Genomic DNA, 23,075 nt, shown 5'->3' on the forward strand with positions numbered 1-23,075 from the left:
TCTCATAGATGGCACCCAGAATGGCCCAGAATGTGAAATGCTCAATTCAAATTCATTAGCTTGCTTTTATCTATGTGCTTACACATGTAATTTATAAAATACACCTGGTTTAATAACATCTATAGTAAATTCACTCATGACAATTTTACTGACCTCCCTGACCTCATATGAAAGAAAACAGGATTTCCCTTAAAAATCCTTCTTATAAATCAGACCACACCAACAAGGTCAAAGCAAATAAACAGATAGAAAACAGTTATCAAATATTTGTAATAATTTTATTTCTGATTATAAAGTACTTCTATGATCACTGCATATAATTTTTAAAATATAGATATTTATACACACAGACATGCATGCGCACACACACACACACACACCATACATGTACATATGTCTATATGAGTAAAATAATCCATATCACCATAATGGTTGTATTAGTCCATTTTCACATCGTTATAAAGAACTTCCCTGAGACTGGGTACTTTATAAAGGAAAGAGCGTTTAATTGACTCACAGCTCCAAATGACTGGGGAGGCCTCAGGAAACCTACAATCATGGTGGAAGGCGATGGGGAAACAAGGCAGCAGGAGAGAGAAGAGTGAGGAGCGAAGGGGGAAGAGTCCCTTATAAAACTATCAGATTTCATGAGACTTACTGTCACAAGAACATCATGGAGAAAACTGCCCCCATGATTCCATCGCCTCCCACCCTGTCCCTCCCTTGACACGTGGGGATTATGTGATATAAAGTCACTGGAAATAGTGAGTTAGCAAATACCAAGTCATTGCTCCTAGGGAAATTACAGAGTTAGCATCCTGCAAAGCATGTTGCCACAATATTTCCATCAATTGATCAATACATAGCATTGTTTTATGTGTGTTTATGTTTAAAGACACCTTATTTAGTGCATATTTCTTCTAAATAACAAATTATATGCAGGAATTATTTATAATAAAACAATAGTTGAGAAGAGTTTCAGCTATTCTTGACCCAGGTTAATATAACAATAAATTGTTGTGTACTATACATTTTTTTTTTAAATCAGATATCATCTCATAAATCCACAAATTTAGTCACATTTTCAGTTTCATCATACATGGAAAATGTTACTTTAACTGTTTGTGGACCTGTCTCCATGGAAATGCAAAAGAAATGGAACTAAGTAGACCACACACACACGCACACAAAAATGATACACTATTTTTGGTGTAACAGCTGAAATAAGCCAGTAGAGCATTGCATTGTTGGACCTCAATTGGAAACATATATATCAGGCAAATCAAAATTTTTCTCACTCTACATTTGTCTGAAAATAAATGCTAAAGTATCGAAGTCATTAAAAATAAATTCTAGCTAGTAGGTAAACTGTCAAACTCAGAGACTTCAAGTAATGAGAAACAGTTGTCCCTTTTAAAAAGAACAAGTGAATGATGATAAAAAATACAAGATGGTACTGTGGAGACAGGGAAGCATTTGAATGGCCTAGGGATGGAATATGTAGATAGCTTGAAGACATTTATAAGTATCCATGTCTTTAAAATTAATTTTTATTTTACTAGCTTTTGGGGTACAAGTGGTTTTTGTTACATGGATGAATTCTATAGTGGTGATTTCGGAAACTTTTGTGCACCAATCACCTGAGTAGTGTGCATTATACCCAATGTGTACTTTTTTTTTTTAATCCCTAGCCCTTCTCCCACTCTCCCACTTCTGAGTCTCTATAATCCATCATATCACTCTATATACCTTTGCCTACTCATAGCTTAGCTCCTGCTTAAAAGTGAGAACATATGGTTCTTTGTTTTCCATCCCTGTGTTACTTTACTTAGAAGAGTGGCGTACAGCTCCATCCACATTGCTGCAAAGACATTATTTTGTCACTTTTAATGGCTGAATAGCATTCCATGGTATTTTCTTTGTCTACTCATTAGTTGATGGACACTTAGGTTAGTTCCACATCTTTGAAACTGAGAATTTTGCTGCTATAAACATAAATGCATAGGTATCTTTTTCATATAATGACTTATTTTCCTTTGGGTAGATACCGGGTAGTGGGATTGCTCAATCAAATGGTATGATGGTTAATACCAAGTGTCAACTTGATTGAACTGAAGGATACAAGGTATTGATCCTGGGTGTGTCTGTGAGGGTGTTGCCACAGGAGATTAACATTTGAGTCAATGGGCTGGGAAAGGCAAACCCACCCTTAATCTGGGTGGGCACAATCTAATCAGCTACCAATATGGTTAGAATATAAAGCAGGCAGAAAAATGTGAAGAGAGACTGGCCTAGCCTCCCAGCTTACATCTTTCTCCCATTCTGAGTGCTTCCTGCCCTCAAACATCTGACTCCAAGTGCTTCAGTTTTGGAACTCGGACTGGATCTCCCTTTTTTAGCCTTCAGAGGGCTTATTGTGAGGCATTGTGATCCTGTGAGTTAATACTTAATAAACTCCATTAGTTCTGTCCGTCTAGAGAACACTGAGTAATACAAATGGTAAATCTACTTTTCACTCTTTAAGGGATCTACATACTGTTTTGCATAGAAGTTGTACAAATTTGCATTCAAACAAGCAGTGTATAAGCATTCAATTTTTCCCACATCCAAGCCAACATCTGTTGTTTTTTGAATTTTTAATACTGCCAATTTTTGTAGGAGTAAGGCGGTATCTCCTTGTGGTTTTCATTTGCATTTTCTCAATGATTAGTGATGTTGAGCAATTTTTCATATGCTTGTTGGCCATTTGTATATCTTCTTTTGAGAAATGTCTATTCATCTCCCTTGCCCACTATTGGATAGGGCTATTTGTTTTTGTCTTGATGATTTGTTTGAGTTTCTTGTAGATTCTGGATTCTAGTCTTCTCTCCTTATGTGCAGTTTGTAAATATTTTCTCTCATTCTTTGGGAGTCTGTTAACTCTGCTGATCATTTCTTTTGCTGTGCAGAAACTTTTTAGTTTAATTAAGTTCCATTTATTTATTTTTGTTTTTGTTGCAGCTGCTTTTGGGGCCTTAGTCATGAATTCTTTGCCTAGGCCAATGTTCAGAAGAGTTTATCCAAGGTTTTATTCTAGAATATTTATGATTTTTGATCTTAGATTTAAGTCTGATTAATCCAGTTGATTTTTGTATAAGGTGAGAGATGAGGATCCACTTTCATTCTCCTACAGGTGGTTGCCAATTATCACAGCACCATTTGTTGAATAGGGTGTCCTTTCCCCCACTTTATGTTTTTGGGTGCTTTGTCAAAGATCAGTTAGCTGTAAGTATTCGGCTTCATTTCAGGGTTCTCTATTCTGTTCCATTGGTCTATGTGTCTTTCTTTCACCAATACCATCCTGTTTTGGTGACTATGGCCTTAGAATATAGTTTGAAGTCAGGTAATGTGATGCCTCCAGATTTGTTCTTTTTGCTTAGTCTTGCCTTGGCAGAGCAATAACAAGTTAGCCAGAGTGGTGCAGGAAGGGGTGATAGCTATCACACAGTTATTTTCTCCTTTCTGGGTGCAGTGTTATTCTACCAGGAGATGCTGTAATGGACTGTATTGGTTGGCCTCCAGCAAGAAAGTAGCACTTACAAAAGAGCACCAGCTGTGGTAGTAGCAGTGGGATTTTTACTTGTCTTATGTTGCCCAGGGATGGTACTCTGGTTTCTCAGGCAATGGGTGGGGCCACGTAGCTCCCAAGAGTTCTGTGCTTTTCGTTAAGCCACCAGGATGAGTGATGGGGCAAAGCCAGGTAGAGGCTGGGTCAGGCAGGTTTGTGCTCTTGTCTTCATGTGCAGGACAAGCAGCAACCTCTGTGGGCATTGAAGGATGGGAATGTGTCTCAGACCACTGGGTTATAGTCCACTGGGGAGTGTTGCTGTCTGCTGCACAGAAGTGTTTTTGCAGGGAGTGAGGAGTAGCAAGTGGTGGTAAGCCCCACACCATTCCCAATGCCTTTGCTAAAGCAGATTCACTCCTGCAGTGTTTCACTGACAGCAGCAAGTTGAATTCCAGTCAGCCTGTAATCAGAACTCGCAACTCCCTGGAGCCATAGGCTTTCCCCACGGAGACAGCAACCTTGGTCTTCAGGTCACTCCCCTCCCCATCCACTGCAAAGTCAAGCACTAGGCTATTGGACCTGTGGTTCCTGCACTCAACACCTGCATTCACAGCCCACTTTTCACTCTCCCTTACCCTGGCTCTGGCTGAAGGAGTTCATCCCCACCTGTGGTTATATCAGGAAACCCCCTCTGGGGGCATCTTTCAACTTGTAACCACTGCCTGAAGATTTTGCTGTCCTCTGCTGGGTTACCTGTGAAGAGCAGTGAGGAATGGCTGCCCTAGGTCTGCATTGGAGTCTTCAAGTGCATGCAAGGGTCTACCAACGCTGCTCCTCCTTTTATATTCCACAATACTCCCCAAGTCAGTTCCTGTGCTAGGTTGGGGTTAGGGCCTTCCCCCATGGCCTGGACTTTCAGGGTCCCCAGTGGGAGTGTGTATCCTCAAGGCAAACTCTCCTTTCATACTCTGGGGACTCACAGTTCTTTACCTAACTCCTTCAAAGGGTCCATAGATGCCTTCAGTTCTCCTGTACACACTATGTTGTCCTTCCAAGTGGGAGAGATATGGTAGCAATGCCTCTAATCTACCATCTTGAGAGAAAAAAGGTTCTAGCTTTTGAGTTGAGAGGAGGATTCACAGATGTTCATTATATTATTGTTCAATATCATATATTATATCATTTGTGTCATATCATGTCATCATATCATAATACATTATGCTGTGTTATTAAAGTAACATGGCAGAATGAAATATAACAAAGATCAACAGATTTGCCTCCCTAAAATTTTAAAACTTTTTTATGTCAAAAGCTGGGAGAAAATACTAACACTGCATTAAACAGGGAAAGGGCAATGTTTCTTGAATACAAAGAAAACCCAACAAATGGAAAAAATGAAAAAAGCAGAGAACAATTTTAAATATGTGAATGATTAATTCATAAAAGAAGAGAAAAACCTAGTTAGTGAATATAACTATTCTGTAGAGAAAACAAGGGATCGTTGTCAGTTTTGTTTTTGCTGAGTTAATAAATATTTCTGGAATGAATGAAGAAGTGAATGAAAAGATGCTTAGAGTCACTAGCAGGCAGTACCATACAAATTAAATAATGAAATACAATCATCTGTAGCCATTGTGCATAGGTGTAAATATCAGTGACACCCATTGTGGTTTCAAGATATGGATAATGGATTTTCATGGAAATCTAAAATTATTGATGCTATTATAAAAGATCAGTAGACAAAGTAAAGTTTATTCAATAATTGATATTGAGAACATTGTCAATTTAGGATAGATTAAATTTTGATTGTCATAGCACATCAATATAAATTATTATATAGCATTCTGATATAAATAAGAATTTAATAATTAGAAAAAAGAGAAAGAAATTGTTTTCTAATCTATGGAGTATTTTCAAATATTAATGTGACAGGCAAAAATCACTAAAAATTAAAATGTATAGCTTTAACAAATTAAAAAGTAAAAGCAAACAATAAGAAAACTATTTGTAACATATATAAATATATAATAACATTCAGTCTCCATTAGGAATAAATGAACAGAAAGGAACAATAACTGGCTAACAAACCAATGGGAAAAATCACATCATTACTAATCAATACAAACGAAAGTAACAGTTGAATAGCAATTTTAACCTTCAAAGTTCTAATAATTATTACTACTAATGGCAGTAAAAGCTGGTGACAAAACATGGGTAGTAGAGTATAAATTTTTATAGACCTTTCAGAAAATAACTTGATACTCCATTATTGCTAAAAATGTCCATATTTGCTGGAATAGCTGTGGAGAGTCAAGAAATCACTTGCAGCTCAGCTGGAGGAATGCAATTAGCTGACAACCACTAGATATAGTACCTTCATTATTTGTTGTAACGTTTCCTCCAAGGCCATGCTCTTCCCTGGCAGCTGACTGAGCATGGTAGGGCTACCAAAGCTTAGCCATTTCTGCACAACATGGGACACTTAATGTATAATAACCAGAGCTCCTCTCTTTTGGGCTAGTGAAGACTTTCTCCAAGTTTCATGACAGTTTGAAAATCTTTCATAATAATTATTTTTCTTTCCCTCTCTTTCACAAGTGTCTTATGTACATTGTGATCTGGATCTCTCCCTGCCTGCTTCTGTGCCCTCTATAATTTCACAAGTATTTTTCTCAATAAATCTCTTACATTTCTAACTCCCTCTTGGCATACGCTTTCCACAAGACCTGAAGTTGCAAATCCATTGGTTTTAGTTCTATGTATTTATACTAGAAAGTATTCCCAAATATGGAACAAACCTTTAAACATAAATATCTTCATTACAGAAATATTATATTCAAGAATATGAGGAAAAAATCCAAGTCTTTAACAACTGGAAAATAGCTAAGATAAATTTCAGAATATTTTGTAGCTATTAAATTAATTTATATAGAGTATTTGAAACTATAAGGAATGCATGTTGTGTGAAAAAGACAGTAAATAAAATTACACACACACTATTACCACAATTGTATGAACAATTAAAAAGATAAAATTAAAGCAAAATTACATTGAAAACAGCTAGACACAATATAAGTTATGGCATTTCAGCAGCTCTTAATAGCAATTAACAAAATGTTAATATATTTTAGGTATTTATTGATAAATTCTATTTTAAATGTAGTCTACAATAATATCTTTCTATAGCCAACACTATGAAGTCCAGTGTCTGAATTTAGAAGAGATGAATATGCTATTGTCCCTGTGAATGAATATCACATATAGATGTTAAAAATCTATCTCTGAACCACTTTTGCCACTTCTATTCAACATAGTACTAGAAGTCCCAGCCACAGCAATAAAACAAAATGGGACCAAAATAGAAAAGAAAGAAGTTAAATTGTCTCTGTTGCAGATATCATAATCTTATATATAGAAAACCCTAAAGACTCCACCTAAAACTGTTAGAACTAGGAAATTAATTAACTAAAATTTCAGGATACAAAATCACAATACAAAAGTAAGTTGTGTTTTTATACACTAACAATGAACTATGAAAAGTGTTAAGAAAATAATTCTATTTACAATAACATGAAAACAATAAAACAATTAGAAATAAATTTGATCAATGGTGTGAAAGATCTGTACACTGAAAATGGTACAAAATTAGTGAAAGAAATTGAAGATTATACAAATAAAGGGAAAGAAACCCCGTGTTCATGGGTTGGAAGACTTAATATTATTAAAATATCCACACAACTCAAAGAGATCTACAGATTCAGTGCAATCCCTACCAAAATTCCAATGGTATTTTCCATAGAAATAGAAAAAAAACCCAAAATTCATATGCAACCACAAGAGGCCCCAAATAGCTAAAGCAACTTGAGAAAGAAAAACTAAAATGGAGGCATCAGACGTCCTTATTTCAAACTATATTACAAAGCTATAATAATCAAAACAGTGTGGCACTGGTATAAAACAAACACATAGATCAATGGAACAGAATATAAACCCCAGAAATAAACCCATACATATATGGTCAACCAATCTTTGATAGGAGTGCCAAGAATACACAATGGAGAAAGAATGGTTCTTTCAATAAACTGTACTAGAAAATGAGACCTACCCATGGAGAAGAATTAAATCAGACCCTCATCCTAAACCATATAAAAAATTAACTCAAATTTGATTAAAGACTTAAATGTAACATCTGAAACCTTAAAACTTCTAGAAGAAAACATAAGGATAAAGTTCCTTGAACACTGGTCTTGACAATAAATTTTTGGAAAAGATACCAAAAGCATAGGAAACCAAAGCAAAAATAAACAAATAGGACTACTTTACACTAAAATGATTCTGCACAGAAAAGCAAAAAAATCAACATAACGAAAAGGCAGCCCAAGAAATGAGAGAACATATTTGACTTCTCTACCTTATCTACCCCTGACCTTCTCCTCAAACAGCCACTACTCCTTTCTACGACATGTGCTTTTATCCAGGATAAATAACAGAAATGGCTTTAAAAATATTAGATCTGCATGTTACAAAGTAAAAATTATCCATAACACTACACATTATTATCTCTCCCTTTTCTTTCTATAGCCTCCAAACTTTCATCTGAGATTTATCCTAAGTTGTGTGTTCTGTATGTGTATTATTAAAATTGAATATTTTCTCTCTGTTCCTCCTTGGAAGTAACTAGATTTAAATGATGAGACAAAACAAACACTTTAGAGCGATTTAAAATACTTAATGCATATCACCTAGCTCTACAAATTCCTGGTGAACTCATATCACAGAGAGATTAAACTCACCCAATGCATGATCATTTTCCTTTGAGAAATTGCCACTTTGATTTCAAGCTAATATTATCTTTTACGTTTTGCTATCTGAATGAAAAGAAAGTATTTCCACACCAAGGAGTACACTGCGCTTTCAATAATTGCACAGTCGAACCCCTAAATCAAGAAGTTTTAAATTCTGACCTTTGTGGGCATGTATATTGGTTGGATTTATAAGTTGTCCTTGAGTAGCTCACAATCTGAAAGCTATTTGTCTATGTGCCTAATTTTAAACCAGACTCACTGTATTAGTCTGTTCTCAGGCTGCTAATAAAGGCATAACAGAGACTGGGTAATTTACAAAGGAAAGATGTTTAATGGACTCACAGTTCCACATGGCTAGGGAGGCCTCACAATTGTGGTGGAAGGCAAAAGAGAGGCAAAGGCATGTCTTACATAGTGGCAGGCAAGAGAGCTCCCCTTTATAAAGCCATCAGATCTCATGAGACTTTTTTTCACTACCATGAAAACAGTGTGGGGGAAACAGCCCACATGATTGAATTATCTCCACTTGGCTCCGCCCTTGACACATGGAGATTATTACAATTCAAGGTGAGATTTGGGTGGGGACTCAGCCAAACCATATCACTCACTATAAGAACAAAGAAAATCTCCATTAAATCTGAAGACTTTCCAGTTATACTGCACTATTTTTTCCAGGTTTCCTGTTCCTGAAAAAGTGGCAATGTAGAACAATTCAAGAGAATGTATGAATGCTTTTTGGCTAGCAGTTCCATTTTTCTCTCTCTGCATGATATAGGCAAGGGGAGCAAATATTCTGGAGCTTGACAAATTTCTTGGAACCTGACAGTAAAACCTCTATATCAACATGTCAAAAGGCAGAATAAACTTTTATGTTACACCAAATCCCCACTACTAAGAGATTAGTTTGATTCTGAAAGTCAACAGAGCACAATATCTGACTTCCTTTCTTGTTTGTGTAGAATGTTCATTTTTACATTAACAAGGCAATTCAATAGGGTCACTCTTTAATATTGTCAATAACTTTAATACAGAGCTCTAAATTTTAACAATTTCTACCATAGGAGGATCAATTTAATTGTACAAATATTGGTCCACTAACACTATAATGGATAAATATGCAAATCATACTCGTTTGTCTGATAAGTAATTTGATTCTCAAAAACTATAAAGTTATTAAAATTTTCTTTGTGATAAGAATCTGTTTCTCTATTTCCATTGGCTGAAACACAATAAAACACTGAATTAAATCAATGATTCTCCATAGTTTTCCATTTACTATAATTTTTTCAGTAATGACAGCCTAGTAAAAGATTTCTCTAGGCTTGCGCTCCCCACCACCTCCCCACTCTCCATCCGTAATAAGACTCTTTTGTATAAGCCAAGTTTGTTTTATTATATGACTTTTATTTGAGACAAGTCTTGCTCTGTCACCCAGTCTGGAGTACAGTGGTACAATCACAGCTCACCGCAGCCTCCACCTCCCAAGCTCAAATGATTTTCCTATCTTAGCCTCCCAGGTAGCTGGGACTATAGGTACATGCCACCACACTAGGCTTTTTAAAAAAATTATTTTGTTTTTTGTAGAGATGGTGTCTCACTGTGTTGACCAGGTTGGTTTTTAACTCCTGGGCTCAAGGAATCTTTCCCACCTCAACCTCCCCAAGTGTTGAGATTACAGTCGTGAACCACTGCACCAAGCATGAATGCTTTTAGTTGATGAGCTGAGAATACACACATTTTCTGTTTTCTGTTACTTTGAGGAATACATCACTAGAGGCATAAGTGAATGACGATATGGGTAAGAAGGAACAATAGCAGCAGCATCAGGCATAATAGCTGGTTGAATGTATGTTGTTGTTGCTGGCTTAAGGTAATCTATATGGTAAAATAAAATAATCACTTCAACTTTACATTTAAATCTTTTTCTACTTTATTTTTACCTACAAAACATGCCAAAACATACTTGGATTAGTGTCTTTCTATACTCTTACAGACCAGTCAATATTCTAGGCACTATCTAGGGAGTTAGTTATAAATAAAATACATAAGAATTGTACTTGTGAATCTTAAATTGCAATGGAAGATATAGAAAGCAAAAGATAAAAATTAGTAAATATATATAGTATATTAGACAATAAGTGATCAGAAAAAAATGGAAAAATGGGATATGAATGATTAGCTGCATTTTAGTTAGGCTGGCCATGAACATCCTTTCTGAAAAACTGAAATTTGAGTAAAGACTTGAAAGAAGTGAGATACGGAGTCATGCATACATTTAAGGGAGGGACATTTCATGCAAAGGAAACAGTGCACAAAGATTGAGGCAAAATTACAGTAATTTCCAGGAATAACAAGTAGGCAGTATGTCTGTGGCAAAGTGATTGAGAGGTAGAGTAGCAGTTAAAGTCAGTAAGAAAATGAGGGAGCAGTAAGTTAAGTTGGCCCTTGACGGACAATGTATGGATTTGTATTATTTTCTGAGTAAGAGCAGAAGCTATTACAGAATTTTGAGCAGCGTAATGATGCAGATTGCTATATTGATAATAGACTGAAAGAGACTATTGAAAAAGTTTATGAAATGAGTCAGGTGACTATTGTGATAATCTAGGTGGGAAGAGATGGTTGCTTGGAACCAAGCCATAGGAATACAGGTGGTGAAAAGTGGTAGGACTACCTGATGACTACATTTCACTTGAGATGTGATCAACCCTCAGTAAGGAACTGAGATTACCTAGTAAGTTTCATTTGAAGAACTCTAATAATAGTTACTAAATGTGACTCTAGTTGGAGAGTACAGCTCTTTGTATACTATTTATTAAGGACTATTCCTTCATCATGTGGAAAAGCTGTCCTCTTTGATAACATGGCTTCAGGAGGGATGCACATAAAATAGTGGTCTCTTAGGGTAACATGAGTAAACCAGTTCCCTGCCCTTGATTTGACCAATGCTTTGTGATGAACCAGTATATGGCACTAAAACATAGCAACAACAACAACAGCAACAATAATAATAATAATGCACCATAAATCTGGTTAATTGTAGAAGCGGAAACTTTCTATAAATACTGAATATCTACTGGATGTTAAATATCCTATGTCTTACAAATAGTTATATTTGATCAGTACATTAATACCAGTAAATACAATTCTAGTATTGCATTTATAATGGGATTTTTAACTTTCATAATCATTTTCACCATCTATTATTTTCCTTTTCAGTTGGTTACACACAATAGTTTAGAATTCATGCCAATTAGTCATGGTCCATATGATGTCTTTATGTGCCATGTTTGTGAGCAAGTAGGGATCATGCATGATATGCCTCAGTGTCACTGCAAGTCATGTAATGCTAAATATTGTCTGCCATCAAGGCGATGGTTTCTTCTTGGTCGGGAAATGGTCAGATGGATTCTTTATTCTTTTCTAATTCAAAGTGCTACAAAGTAGACTATTGACACAAGATAGACTTAGTATGAAAATATGGGCTAGAGGAAGCAATAATCTATATGTTTTGAGTGTTATTTTTCACTAGGATCAAAAACACAAGTGATTTTTGGCCTGAAGGTAAATCACAGATGGACAGGGCTCAGATGGCACATGAAGATACAGAAGTGAATAAGATTCCCTAGTGAGAACTGAGAGTACATCTTGGCAAAAGCTAATTCGTCTCCTATATAGTGGGGTCATTACACACAACCTTTGCCCATTCCTCCATCTGGTTTCTATGTCAAATAGCATTAATTCAGATCTTAGTGGTCTGATTCTCAACCAATTCAAAGACAGCAGTTATCCCAAACATATACTAAAATGTGCATGTCCACAGTTCCATGTATACATAATTGAGAGTGAATAGGTGGGATAATGCTGACTTCAATGAAAAAAGTAAATAAGTTATTGGAAAAGTCAAATCATCCTAGTAACAATATTCCAAATACAAGGATAAAAATAAATCTCACTCTTTAGAAGCTTTTACTAATATCCATGTTTTTTTTTTTTTTTTAATCTTGAACATTAAACTCTTGTTATTGAAAGAATCACTAGCCTTAGGGGAAAATGCCTGGATAAGAAAGTAAAATTCAGACGTGATTAAGTGCTAAGAAAAATACTGGCTGATGAATCACTTCTTAAATAAAGAATAGTTTACTTTCCTCAAAAAGAAAAAAAAAAGCAGCTAGAGCTTAATGGTGGCATAGTTTCTGTACTCTGGATTGTCTGATAGTTGATATATAATACAAGTAACAATATCAAGGTAATGTTACCATTATTCCTCCTGGATTATTTAAAAATGGAAAGTGATTAACACAAAACAATGTATTTGGTTGAATTGTTTTCAGTCTCTGCTTATCTTTGTGCTTTATTGTTGGATCAGTTTCAAATTAGGCACAGATTCACTGAACTGTCCTTGGACATAGGCTTATTTCAAAGAGAAAAGTACCTAATTTATAGTTAGCTTTATAAGCTGATCAACCTGAAGGGGGAAAATCAGCCCAACAAGACTTCATATGTTCTCATTCATCATTTTAAAATTCTGGAGACAGTCTAATAATTGCAAACTATTATTAAGGTGACAATTAACTGACTATAAAGGATGCTTTTTAAGAAGTGTGTCAGTGACCTGAGTAATTTATATTTACCCTCCTAAAACTAAGAGACTAAGTATATGCTAGAGAAAATTGGCCTAGAGAATGCATTATTTCACAATATGCTGTGATTATACATGGACCGACAGTCATCAGCATTTGTTGAGTTATCATTGTATGTAAAGCCTAGTGCTGTGTACTATGGGGAGAGAGATGAATTAGAAAATGTACTTCATCTTCTTCAAATGTTCAGTCTTGTGGAGTTTTATGATATATATTCATGAAAAAAATGACTTTGGGATTAGTATCAAAATAGATAATCATGATAGATAGTGTTCACAGTGAGAAGGGAATTGCTGATACATAGAGTAGGGAATAATCAGGGGTGACTCGGCTTTGATGAAAGGCTTTGGTAACTGTTTGAAACTAAATGCTAAGTGGAGGCTAATATAGTCTCATCAATGCTTTTGAGCTAATAGAAAGGAACGGCAGAAAGCTATCCTGGCAATCCTTCAAATGAAAATATGCTCACTGATGACATGGTCCACCTCATATTTAATATGAACAGCTTGTGGAAGGTCAGAAGGAAAAAAGGATGATGGCAAATAACACAGGGATGTAACCAGCTAGAGATCTTAATCAAAGAAACTCCACTTGGCTTTCTGTAAAAACCAAATGGTAAGAAGCTGCATAAAGGAAAGAAAGGCAAGTTTTTCTGTAATAAATATTCCTTTAAAAAATAACAACTTTACCAAGTAAATAATCTAACATTAGTAATCCAGCATTGAATTTTGTCATACAACAGTATATTCTTAACAGCAGTTTTACTGAGAAATATGCCAATTTTGTGCTAACTGAATACAAATAATCACAAGCATAATGTTCTTCTAGAGTTGGTACTACATTAAATAAATGCATTTGGTCAGTCATTTTTCCTTGTTAGCATCATAATCCTGAATGTGGACAATTGATAATGAATGTAATTACAAACTATTCAAATAGACTAGCTCTACAGGCCTATTTTTAAGCATTCATATTTCAATAATAGTGCAGAAGGGAACTATGGTAGAAATATTTTGTTTTCTGACTATATTTGCATATTCGTGTCAGTTGCTTGATTCAAACCATTTAGGCTACAGTTATCTAAAAAACCATATGGTGAACAAATAAAGCGTACAAGACCAGTTAAACATCAAAAGCATATCATTTGCACAGTTAGAAAGGAACACTGACAGAAAAAATATTTATTATTCAAAGAATATCCTACCTAATAGAAGCAGTATCTTTGTATTTTAAATCTATATGTATTGAAACAAATGATTATTGTTCAAACATTTGTCAGTGTTGTACTAACTTGGGGCATAGTACATAGAAAATGAGTGATGTTGCCGGGCATAGTGACTCACGCCGTAATCCCAGCACTTTGGGAGGCCAAGGCGGGCGGATCATGAGGTCATGAGTTTGAGACCAACCTGGCCAGCATGGTGAAACCCCGTCTCTACTAAAAATACAAAAATTAGCCAGGCATGGTGGCGCGTGTCTGTAATCCCAGCTACTCAGGAGGCTGAGGTAGGAGAATCCTTGACCCTGGGAGGCGGAGCTTGCAGTGAGCTGAGATCACACCACTGCACTCCAGCCTGGGCAACAGAGTGAGACTCCGTCTCAAAAAAATAAATAAATAAAAAAGAAAATGAGTGATGTGTGGAGCATGATTCAAACAACTGTCTAAACAAGCTTGTGAAAATTGTTTCCCATGAGCAAATCAATAACAGAATGACCTTGTAAGATTTATTTTGGAATTTCTAACTTAGACATTTTTAGTAAGACTATTCTTACCAACACATAAGGACATAATTATCACTAACTCACTTAATTATTATCACAATATTTTACTTTAAAGTTTTTGACCTAAAATAAATATATAAACACCTTACAACTTCCTTTACTTTAGAGGAACAGGATATTTTTTAACTACATAACTATTACATTTAGGTCATCTAGGCCATACCCCTACATTCAGGTACATGGATACCATGGTACACAGAATAATGGCCTCCCAAAGATGTCCATGTCCTAATCCCCATAACTTTTGAATACGTATGCTTATGTGGTAAAAACGAGTTTGCAGATGTGTTTAACGTTAACAGTCTTGAGATAAGGAGAGTATCTTGGATTTATCCAGATGGGCCAAATGTAATCACAATAATCCTTATAAGGTGAAGGCAGGAGGCTCAGAGTCAGAGGAGGAGATAGGGTGATAGAAGCAGAGACATGTATATATGTGAGAGAAAGAGAGAGGAGAAAGGGAGAGAGGAGAAAGAAGAAAAGAAACAGGAAAAAGGAAAAGAGTGAGAGAGATTAATTTGAAGATGCTACTGGCTTTGAATACAGAGGAAGGGGCCGTGGGCCAAGGAACGTGGGTACTCTTTAGCATTTGGAAAAAGCAAGGAAATGGATTGTCCCCTAGATCCTACAGAAAGAACACAGCCCTGCTGATCCATTTGAGATTTCTGACCTCCTTAGCTATAAGATAATACATTTGTGTTATTTTAAGCCACTAAGTTTGCATCAATATGAACTAATACAGAGACCCTACCAGTGAAAGTGCTATGTTTTCACTTAAAACTTTTGTTGCATCTTGAAGTTCTGCCCTTTTAATAGACATATCATCAGAGAGAGAGTTGGTCATTTAAACAACACTTTTACCTTGGGGCTTCCAATGCATCTATATGTCTTCTTGTCTGACTGAGATCGTCACTCATCATACTTTTCAAATTATTCTTCTCAGACTGTAATGTATGCAAAAAGATACTGGAGACAAAAATATCATGCAAGCCATTCCAAATATTTAAAAAATTTGTTTTGTATATGCCAGGTCATTTTATATGGACCTGGTTTAAGTAATGTTTGTCAAAATATATGTATATGATCAGATTTATAAATTTGAATGTCATCTAACTTTGAGCAGTGTTATATTTGGAGTTATTTAAATTATGTTCCCCTCAATAACCAGTGATAAACATTCAACCAGTACTCAACATATTCCACAACCTTGAAAACAGTGGACTGCAATAAATATCGGTTGCAAATAATCAATAAAATAACCCTAGAAATACAAACGGAATAATTTAAAAATTAAGTCACAACCTATTCACATTTAGTTTATTATCAAAATGTGGGTAAAATTTAAATATCACATAAAGTATTTAACACACATCATTTTATCATTAACTATAGCACTATATTCATTTACAATAATTTATTCCATCTTCCTAAATCCGTATACATTTTAATCTTTCAATGTACTACTTGTATAAATGGCAGACTGCCTTTCTTGCCAGATTCAGGTTTGGGAATTGAGTTCTTTTCTTGTAATAATGATTAGGGTGTAAGCTAGTCAAATATTATTATGCGAAGACCTGTGCCTCAAAAAGAATTGAGTCAGTATGCGTCCTCGTTACTAAGAGTGGTGAAGCAAAGGCTGGATACCAATGAGTCAACCATTTGAGAGACTTCTGAATTGGAAGGAAGATTGAATTAAAGAGCATCTATGATCCCTTCCACCTTGAAGAGTCTCTGATTCTACTCTAGAACTTAACGCTGACCATCCAAATGGACCATAGCATAGTCAGCTTTGCTGATTCAGCTCTTTTCACTGGTCCCCATGGCTGAACTATTTTGTCACCATCTTATCAGTATGTTCTTGTAGACATCCTTGCAGGAAAAATATTCTCATCATTCATGTATTAGTCTCTTCTCACACAGCTAATAAAGACATATCTGAGACTGGGTAATTTATTAAGGAAAGAGGTTTAATGGACTCACAGTTCCACATGGCTGGGGAGGCGTCTCAATCATGGTGGAAGGCAAATAAGGAGCAAAGTCATGTCTTATGTGGAGGCAGGCAAGGTGCCTCTGCAGGGGATCTCTGATTTATAAAACCAAGAGATCTTGTGAGATTTATTCACTATTATGAGAACAGTATGGGGGAAACTGCTCCCATGATTCAATTATCTCCACCTGGCCCCACCCTTGACACATGGGGATTATTGCAATTCAGGGTGATATTTGGATGGGGACACAGCCAAACCATATAATTCCATCCCTGCCCCTCCCAAATCTCATGTCCTCACATATCAAAACCAATCATGCCTTCCCAACAGTCCCTCAAAGTCTTAACTCATTTCAGCATTAACTCGTAAGTCCACAGTCCAGAGTCTTATCTGAGAAAAGGCAAGTCCTTTATGACTATCAGCCTGTAAAATCAAAAGCAAGTTAGTACTTCCTAGATTCAATGGGGATACAGACATTAGGTAAATACACCCGTTCCAAATGGGAAAAATTGGCCAAAACAAAGGGGCTACAGGTCTCCTGCAAGTCTGAGACTATCTGTCAAATCTTAGAGCTTCAAAATGATCTCCTTTGACTCCATGTCTCGCATCCGGGGCAGTCACATCTTAAAGCTTCAAAATGATCTCCTTTGACTCCATGTGTCACCTTCAAGTCATGCTGATGCAAGTGGTGGGTTCCCGTGGTCTTGGGCAGCTTCACCCCTGTGGCTTTTCAGGGTATAGCCTCCCTCTCAGCTGCTTTCACAGGCTGGTGTTGACTGTCTGTGACTTTTCCAGGTGCATGGTGCAAGCTGTCAGTAGATCTACCATTCTGGGGCGTGGAGGATGATGGCCATCTTCTCACAGCTCCACTAGGTAGTGCCCCAGTGGGGACTCTGTGTGGAGGCTTCAACCCACATTTCTCTTCCACACTGCCCTAGCAGAGGTTCTCCATGAGGGCACTGTCCCTGTAACAAACTTCTGCCTGGACATCCAAGTGTTTCCATACATCCTTTGAAATCTAGGCAGAGGTTCCCACACCTCAATTCTTGACTTCTGTGCACCCACAGGCTCAACACAATGTGGAAGCTGCCAAGGCTTGGGGCTTGCACCCTCTCTGATGCAATAGTCTGAGCTGTACCTTGATCCCTTTTAGCCATAGCTGGAGAAACTTGGATGCAGGGCACCAAGGCCAGAGGCTACAGACAGCAGGGCAGCCCTGAACCTGGCCCACAAAACCATTTCTCTCTCCTAGGCCTCTGGGGCTGTGATGGGAAAGACTGCCATGAAGGTCTCTGACATGCCCTGGAGACATTTTTCCCATTTTCTTGGTGAGTAACATTTGGGTCCTCATTACTTATGCAAATTTATGTAGCCAGCTTGAATTTATCCCCACAAAATGGTTTTTTTCTTTTACATCGCATAGTCAGGCTGCTAATTTTTCAAACTTTCATGCTCTGCTTCCTCTTGAACACTTTGGCACTTAGAAATTTCTTCTACCAGATACCCCACATCTCCTCAAGTTCAAAGTTCTACGTATCTCTAGGTCAGGGGCAAAAAGCCGTCAGTCTCTTTGCTAAAGCACAACAAGATTCACCTTTGCTCCAGTTTCCAACTAGTTTCTCATCTCCATGTGAGACCATGTCAGCCTGGACTTTATTAACCATTATCAGCGTTTTGGTCAAATCCGTATTCAACAAATCTCTAGGAAGTTCCAAATGTTCCCACGTCTTCCTGTCTTCATAGCCCTCCAAGTCTCTAGGAAGTTCCAAACTTTCACACATTTTCCTATCTTCTCCTGAGCCCTCCAAACTGTTTCAACCTCTGCCTGTTACCCAGTACCAAAGTTGCTTCCACATATTTGGGTATCTTTACAGCAGTACCCCACTCTACCAGTACCAATTTACTGTATTAGTCTGTTCTTACACGGCTAATAAAATCATACCCGAGATTGGGTAATTTATTAAGGAAAGATGTTTAATGGGCTCACAGTTCCACATGGGTGGAGAGGACTTACAATCATGGAGGAAGGCAAATGAGGAGCAAAGTCACGTCTAACATGGCAGCAAACAAGAGAGCTTGTGCAAGGAAATTCCCATTTATACAACCATCAGATCTCATGTAACTTATTCAATACCATGAGAACAGTATGGGGGAAACCATCCTCAAGATTGAATTATCTCCACCTGGCCCCACCATTGACATGTGGGGATTATTACAATTCAAGGTGAGATGTGGGTGGGGATACAGCCAAGTCATATTAATTCATATAGTCAACTCAGAAGGGATTCCATTCAATTAGCTCTTCAACTTTTATAAGATAGTTTTAGGATTATGAAATTAAATCAAGTGCCAACCACAGAATATTTTCCTGGGCAGAATGAAGACAAAAGTGATATTGTTTTACAGTGATAGCTTAAATTCAGCATTCCAGAAAGGGTTAGAATATGCAAATTGGGCTGTGATTCCCCTCTGGAGTCTCTCTTTGCCCACGAGTACCTTCCTCAGAGAACATGTTATTTCATAGAAAACACATCATTCCATAATTACTGAATAGGAGAAAGCTAATTAATATTTTCTTGGATCAAAATAATACAGTTTTTTTTTGTTTTGCAACGGAAATTATTGGTATAAAATTATGTACAACAAAGGGGTATTCTGAATTCAAAGAAGAGATGAAATTACACAAACTATTCTTGTTTGTGTTCAAGTATAGAGAATAGTTTAGAAAAAGGCAATGACCAAAGGTTGTCTGTGTCTGAATCCAAAGCAGTTTCTATATGCCTTTGAACTTTTACAATCTTTATATAATTTATTTTTCTTTAGCACAGAGCTGTCAAACATCTTTGAATAATCAGTGTACCAAAGATCTAAGTATTTCTCAACTAATTACATTGATACAGCAAGAACCTGTCTGTTAAAACACTGTAATTTCCCTCCCCCTCAAAGCTTTTCATGCTTCTGTTCGTGAAAGGTTATACTTCTCATTTAAAAGCAAGTCAAATTAAACTGAAAAAATAAACATAACTAAAACCTCTTTAGGATTGTTTGAGCACTGACACAGTAGTAATTGAAGTCCCTTCTAACTCCAACCACCTATGTGTGTGGAGAAGCTTCCATTTAAATGTTTGGTTTATTCTAATATGTTATTTATAGTATATGATATGATATCATATCACATATCATCAATTATCAGCACATACAATAAATCTGCTGTTTTATATACTCAGTGTAGCATTATAGAGCCTTTCATTACTCCCACAAACTTACATGTGTAAGCCACATATTAATATTAAATTTCCTTAGATTTTTTTTCCTTTTTTTTTTTTTAGGATAAGATCTCACTCTGTTACCCAGACTGGAGTGCAGTAGCACAATCTCAGCCCACTGTGACCTCTGCCACCCAGGTTCATGCAATTCTCCTGCCTCAGCCTCCTGAGTAGTTGGGACTACAGGCACACACCACTATGTCTGGCTAATTATTGTATTTTTAGTAGAGACAGGGGTTCTCCATGTTGACCAAGCTGGTCTCAAACTCTTGGCCTCAAGTGATCTGCCCGCCTTGGCCTCTCAAAGTGTTGGGACTACAGGCATGAGCCACTGTGCCTGGCCTTAAATTTACTTAGTTTTTTAATGAGGGCCTTTTCTTTGCAAATTTAGCTCCAGAAGGCACTTTAAGATCAAAAAGGAGCAAGAGGTCTATTAAGTTCTTAATTTAATAGCCATATTCATAGCAGGTTGAGGAAGATCTGAGGACCCATATATTTTCTGTCACTATTGTATTAGAGGTAGAAGCTAGTAGGGTTGGCCAAGTCTGATTGGAGAAACTTATGGTTAGAGAAAAATACTGATTTTCTAATCTTCTATGCAGTAGAATTCCTTCTCTCTTTGTGATGGAGAGAGAGAGAGAGAGAGGAATATATTCTGAGTATATGTAGTTCTATGTAATCAGGTACAGGATTGGAAACTGAGGATCAAGGAGGTTAAGTGATTCATGCAAGATTAAAAAACTAGTAAGTGGCAGAACTAAACTTGAACCTATGACTTCCCAATTCAAAATTTTATGTTCCACTCAAAAGAACATGCCATCTAGGGACAGTTTGATATTTTAGTAGTTGAGTTTCTAAGCTACATACAGTAAACTTCACTTTTTGGTTTCTGAGTTTTGATCAATGCATAGAGCCCCTAACTACAACCACAATTGATATAGAGAACAATTTTATCACCCACCCACCCCAAATTCCCTCATGCTGCACCTTTGGAAGAAAATCTTTTCTACATCTTAATAATGTCAACGATAAAAAAAGAAAAAAAAAGGCCGGGCGCAGTGGCTCAAGCCTGTAATCCCAGCACTTTGGGAGGCCGAGATGGGCGGATCACAAGGTCAGGAGATCGAGACCATCCTGGCTAACATGGTGAAACCCCGTCTCTACTAAAAAAATACAAAAAACTAGCTGGGCGTGGTGGCGGCGCCTGTAGTCCCAGCTACTCGGGAGGCTGAGGCAGGAGAATGGCGTGAACCCGGGAGGCGGAGCTTGCAGTGAGCTGAGATCCGGCCACTGCACTCCAGCCTGGGCGACAGAGCGAGACTCCGTCTCAAAAACACACACACACACACACACACACAAAACCAAAAAGAAAGAAAGTGAGGAACGGAGGAAGGGAGATTCGTCTCTACTTCTCCGTTGTCAAGGGGGCCTTTTCCTTGGTCCTTGAGCCACAAAGAGGAGATGTCTATAGGAGTTTTCTGTCTGTGCATTTCTGCAACTTGGATCAAAGCTAGGAGATCAAGGAGAAAAGCAACACACAAACAAACAAATAAACAGGAAAAGCATCACAGCACTTGTCCTTCACATTTTAACTTCTCTCTTCAAACACCCTATTATTCTTTAATTTTCAAAGTCCTCAGATAGTTACTTTCTATATGTAATCCATATTTCTTATTAGCAATCAGAGGGAGAGAAAAGCTGTAGTTGGCTTTACTCCAACTTGACCAGCATGAAAAATCCAGTTTGAATTTAAGAAAGAGACATGAATGCCTTGGTGGAATAAACTCCAAAGGGAAAATAGGATCTATGACTCTTTAGACTAGAATAGCACAAGATGCTCTGTCGGTAATACTTAAGAAGTCAAACACAAATTAAGCCCTCAGCAATAACAGGAATATATACCTAAAGGGATTAATCTTTATATTGCAACTGAATTTTAACAAATATTACAACATCAAGTTTACTTTTGCAATCTCTGGCCAGTAACAAAAGATATTCTGGATTTGTCATTTGTTCTGAGGTAGGAAGATTAATAAATAAAAGACCAGGCATCTAGCATGTGTATGGAACATAGAATATCTTCGAGGTGCCTAAGAACCCTCTTTTTTATATTTTTGACCTAAAAATGTGGGTCTTCTCAATTATTTCTGCAGATTAATTTTATATCTGTGTCTCCATACGGAGACAATTGTATTTGAAAGAAAACTGTGCTTTAGAGGATATGATTGCCCTCTAGTGGTGGTCACTCAAACTACAGACCAGAATTACCAAGGTATCCAGGAAGCCCTGAGGAAGAACTTGGCAAAATCATCTACATACCGTAAACATCAAGGACCCACTTCCTACTCATTCTAAGGACACATAATTATATTAAATATTTGATCTTTTTTTTTCTAAATTGTTCATAACAAATTTTATTTCACACAGTATATCAAAATATTGACATTTTCAACGTGTAGTATATAAATACCATTAATAAGGTATTTTACATTATTTTTTCATACTAAAACTTAAAAATCCAGTATTTATGTCAGAACACATCTTAGTTGTGAGTAGCCACATATTGAGTGCTTAATAGTTACCTGTAGCTAGCTGATACGACATTGGACAGAATGGCTTTAGTCAGCTATACTTATTAATTATTCAAAGTTTTCCTTGCATATAGACATTACACCAAAATCTTTTAGTAGATTGTGAAAATCTTCCAGTTGGTTTTCTGTTATTTTAGGTTGGCAATATATAATTATAAAAATTATAACAATTTTCACTTCTATTTAAATATATGGCAATTTATTGTGTTTTTCTAATCCATTGCATTTGATAGAACCTACAGAAAATATTTTTATTTTATTTTTTTCACTGTGGTAAGAACACATAACATGAGATCTACCCGTTTACCAAATGTTTAAGTGCACAATACAGTGTTGTTAAACTGTAGGCACAGGGTTTTATGACAGAGCTCTGAAACTTATTCATCTTGCATAACTGAAACTTATACACATTGAACAGTCAGGTGCTGGCAACAACCATTTTACTCTCTGTTT

Source organism: Papio anubis, chromosome X, assembly GCF_008728515.1.
Source record: "Papio anubis isolate 15944 chromosome X, Panubis1.0, whole genome shotgun sequence".
NCBI lineage: Eukaryota > Metazoa > Chordata > Mammalia > Primates > Cercopithecidae > Papio > Papio anubis.